Source organism: Panthera onca, chromosome C2, assembly GCF_046562875.1.
Source record: "Panthera onca isolate mPanOnc1 chromosome C2, mPanOnc1 haplotype 2, whole genome shotgun sequence".
Taxonomy (NCBI): domain Eukaryota; kingdom Metazoa; phylum Chordata; class Mammalia; order Carnivora; family Felidae; genus Panthera; species Panthera onca.
In genome coordinates, this window is record NC_138347.1 from 119,854,652 (window position 1) to 119,860,066 (window position 5,415).

Here is a 5,415-nt window from a genome sequence, read left to right on the forward strand (position 1 = left end):
TTCTCTCTTTCCTTCTAGGATATGACTATCCCATGAATCACAAATTCTGTTTCTTCATGTATTTTTTTCCAAAGAGAGACTGCTAATGGCAGAAGGTCTGTTGTTTTCCTATTCTTCCTGCGATAAAAGTGGGGAAGATTAATTCTAGGATATTGTATTTGTAAAACTATAGTTATCACAGATATATATATAGGCCAAGCTGTCCAACAGCTTTATCAATAGCATAGGTGATAGTCTATATCTTGACTCCTACATATGCCTCTTAATTTATTCTAAATCATGCAGGAAGGTAAAGGGGTGTTACTGGTTCTCTCAAGCTTCATCAAATTATTAAGCAGTTGCAAATAAAAACAAGGAAGTAGTATTTTGCACATAATATTGGTAAAAATTTTAAAAATAATAGTGTTGGGAGGCAATAAGAAGCCCATTCTTATATAGTTTTCGGAAGTATAAGCTAGTAAAGGACTTTGGAGAATTTAGAAGCCTTATTTATACTTAAATACACACATCTTTGACCTGTGAATTTCACTTCCTACAAAGTACTCACACATGTACAGGATTATTTGTGTAAGGATATTCATAACGGTAATGTTTAATAGTGAAAAACCGAATATGGTTAACTAGAGAACCTATGTTTTTAAATATTTATTTAATTATTTTGAGAGGGAGAGAGAGAGCATGAGTTGGGAGGGTCAGAGAGAAAGGGACAGATAGAATACCAAGCAGGCTCAGCTCTCTGCTCTGTCAGTGCAGAGCCTTACATGGGGGCTCTAACTCACAAACCCTGAGATCATGACCTGAGCCAAGATCAAGAGTCGGAAGCTTAATCGACTGAGCCATCCAGGGGCCCCAAAGTATGACTATTTTTATGCAGAAATATGATGTAATAATTTAGGATGGGTTGGTAAACTGAAACTATGAGCCAAACTTGTCTTGTTTTTACAAATAAAGCTTTATTGAAACAACCATGCTTATGAATTTATGTATTGTCTGTGGCTGCTTTTGTGGTATACAATGGTAGAATTTAGTAACTGCAACAAAGACTACATAGCCTGTAAAGTCTAAAATATTTACTATCTGATATTTATTTTTATTTTTTATTTTTTTTAACGTTTTATTTATTTTTGAGATAGTGAGAGACAGAGCATGAACAGGGGAGGATCAGAGAGAGGGAGACACAGAATCTGAAACAGGCTCCAGGCTCTGAGCTGTCAGCACAGAGCCCAACGCGGGGCTCGAACTCACAGACCGAGAGATCATGACCTGAGCTGAAGTCAGACACTTAACCGACTGAGCCACCCAGGCGTCCCTACTATCTGATATTTAAAGAAAATGTTTGCCACCCTGATTTAGAAGAATGAAATAAATTTAGACTGATCGAGGCTGATCATGAAAAAAAATTAGAACAAAAACAGCTGAAGACTCACATGATCCCTATTATACAGTATGATCTCCACCATATAAATTATATGTATGTAATGCAATCTAACACAAACAGCATTAAGCAGTTACTTATTGAGGAAAAGAAGGGCTAAGGTACAGGAACAGGGTGGGTGTGGGGAGGCAGCAAAGAAAGTATGTTTCTATCCAGGAATGTCTCTTGCCTCCTAGCACTCCCTGTCCCTTCACTAAATCCTTGCCTAAGACTCCTGTTCTGCCAAGCCGAGAGGAAAACTCTTCATTTGATCCTACCATTTTTACTGGTACTGCCACCTTCCAATGAAGAAGGTTGAGATGAGGTAGTTTATTATCAGTGGTAAGCTTGCATATTTTGCCATGTCTTTTTCCACTGTGTTTCCTCTTTTGAGAATTTTAAGACTTAAGTTATAGAAACTGGGTCCTTTTAAATTTGATCAGATAAACTAAAGAAAATTCTAAATGAAATCATGAGCTGAAGACAAGTAGACATACCTAAAGTATCATGGTAACTGACATTTTTTTTCTTACTTTTGATATTTCAACAGAAGATGAAAAAAATGAAGCTTCAAGAATGAGAACAACCCTCCTTCCCCAAAAGATTAATTTTTTTTCCTGATTATAAATTATTATCCCATCAAGCACAAGAAACTGGAGCCCCTTAAAATTATCATGCTGAATCACATCTTTTGGCAATTTCAGCTAAACCACGAAAAGTTTTCTGAAAATATCTGCTGCCTCTCCCACTACTAAAACTATTTAATCTTAGTTATAAAGAGGTAAAAGCCATGGTGGCTGTTCACTGATAGCTAGCAAAAAGCCAATTATTTAGTTCTTGAATGAAGCTCCTTCTTTCTCTGGGCAAGCAATCTATATTTATTACAATATACTTGTAATAGCACTTTGCAGCTATAAAGAGTTTTCCTATACATTACCCCATCTGTCCAGTAAACTTGTCAGAGTCAAACAGGAAATTCTGAGTTTCTTTAATGTGAATACTATCTCAGAGATGTTAAATAATTTGTCTAGGCTAAAAACTGGCAACTGTCAAAGGACAGATTCAGACTGCCTCTCAGAAACATCTAAGTATACACTTTTAACAGTTCAAAGATGACTGTATTTCCTCTTTTTAATTGCCTTTTCTCAAATGACTTAAGAGAAACATTATTTTTCCATGGGAGACAAGTGTTAAGTGTTAGAGATTCCTATTTATGTCTTTAACAACAGCAAGTGACTTTTTAAAGAATACAGGTAGAGGAAGATAGGGAAGAACTATCCTCAAAACTTCATCATATCTAAGGGTGCACCAATTATCATTAACTAGTTTCATTAAGACCAAAATCTGCCTAGGATTCAATTCTTACCTTATCCTACTTTCCTAAACATTTGAAAGTTGTCTGAAAATCATTACATAAAAGGACCACAAAAGATTAGTGTCCGAATAAAAGTGAGTAAATCAAAGAAACTCAACCCATGATGGTATTACTATAAAAATATAGGCATTGATTAAAAAATCCAAAAGGTTGACTTTTAGAATTGTTGATAACACAGTTAAAAAAACACACATTTTAAAGCAAATCTCAGAAAATAATTTGGGCTGGGTCTATTTTCCTCACCACTCCCTTCCCACGAACCCATATTACTGATTATTCAAAAAATGGAAAGATAACCTCCATAAAAGTCCTTAGGAGACTGCAAGTATAATGAAGTAATTTAGGTAGCTAAAAAAAATGGATGAAAACATTACAGGAAACTAAAATCAGTAACAAGATCTTTAACTACAAAAAGGAAAAAAGAAAATTAAAGAGACTATTTAATGGCATTGGAGGGCCATTGACTTTGTTTCAGGATTAAAATGGAATGCTGAAAGATCATTGCTTTCACCAGCTCTACCTTCATCTAACAGCCTATAAGAAATTTCTTTCAGTATTTAATTACCTAAACATATGAGATATACATAGGAAAACTAAAATAGCAAAAAAACCATGCTTGACTGAACTCAAACTGCTGAGTTTTAAATGGTCTGTCACCTTACAAGGTAGACTATCTTACAAGGCCATATTCTTAGAACTTAGGGTACAAGACATAGCATACAGTTAAACAGTATCTGTAGGATACAGAAGGTGAAAGTAAAAAAAAAAAAAAAAAAAAAAAAAAAAAGGCTAGTAGACCCCTAGAGATAGTATACTAGTAAATTCATGATGGGAATAGCAATCTAAGTCAATATCAATATAGAAGCCTTAAGATTTTATCCTTTTGAGATTTTCTTTCTCATTTTCAAACCCTTTTCCTCATCTCTCTTAACCCTGACTTCCTCTTCTTTTTTACATCTGTATCTCACTCAGGATCTACCTCTCCTTGCCCTCACAAATCTTCCCCTCTCCTAATTTATAATAATTGAGGAAATGCATATGTTTTTTACATTTACATAATCTAATCTTTCCTTCAACTATATATATGCTTCTGGTTCTCAAGAGTTGCAATATGGTATAGTAGGAAGAATGTTGGAAGTCAATCAGAAAATCATTGTTGAGTTCCTGTTCTGCCACTATTTTTGAGACCACGGGCAAATAATTTTTCAAAAGAAAAAGCAAAATATTCTTATCCAAGATTTAGACAATAGTTAACCTAGTATAGACTGAGTTATAGTCTGTACTATAACTCAGTCTAAAATAAGGACTTCTATGGTTTTTCCACATATTAGAGAAAGTGCAAAATTAAAGTAGGTAAGGTTACCCAAGACCTTATGGTTCAGTGGTCTAAATTTGTTTCCAGTTTTAAAGTTGTTTTGTTCAAGTCAGGATTCAAAGGTGGCATTTGCATTTACTCTATGTGTTAATTAAGATTCTTTAACGTAAAGGGTCCCTCTCTTTTTCTTTGCAATTTGTTAAACAAAACCAAGTCAGTTACCCTGTAGAATTGCCCGTTATAGATTTTGTTGACTGCTTGCCCATGGTAGCTTTTAACATGTTTCCTTGTGTCATGTACTTCCTATTAATAGAACTAGGGGCTTGATCAGTTTTTTTTTTTTTTTCTTTTGAGTCATAGTATGAGGGATATTAAACTAGACCAATGAGTTCAAGTTTTTGTCATCTTGATGTACCCACACAAAGTTCCTCCTCAGCTTTTCAATTAATGGCTTCAGGAGTGATTGATGGCCATTGCCTAACTCTGATTAGGAATTGTGAAATGGTGATATTCTAACACTCCTGCATTTATTAACTGGAATAATTCTACATATTTTATAAATTCTTCCACTCAATTATTTGATTACCCTAGGATAAGGCAGGATGAATGCTTCTTTGTCTCCAAGTAATCAGTTTCCAGAATTAACTCCTTAATACCCCTCCAAAGGTGACTGAATTGGTTTATCTTTGTTTGCTATTAACATTTGGAATGCATAATTTACATATTTAAATTGTTCTGGTCCACTGTAGTTATAATCCATAATCTCTTATCCATACAGAGATTATCAAATTACTTTTGAGAAACGATGGTGGTATTTGAGAGCTTTCCTGCTTTGGTGAGAACTGATAGGTATTACTGTTAATTTTTAGATGTGAAATGGTACCATGATTTTGTTGGAAGAGAAATGTGTTATGTCAAATCAAATAACATCTCTCAGATTTGCTCAAAATAACCTGGGGGCAAGTAGGCTGGGATATAGATAAAATAAGTTTGGCCATAGGTTGCTAACTTTTGAAGTTAGTATAAAACTATAGTCAACTATTGTTCATTATATTATTCTGTTGTATACAGTTGAAAAAATCCATAATGAAGTTTTAAAACTCCCATTTCAAGAGTAAAAGTTACCTATTATTAAAAAAGTTTACAAAAGAAAACCAGGAGAAAGCACACAAACTTAAGTTCAGCTCATATCCAACCAGATAGTTTCTGAAAATGATATCATGCAAGAGGAAAAAACTGATTTATTACACAACCTCACTTTCCATTAAAAAAATTTTGGATATTTGAAGTTAAGAGATAGTATGAAAAGTG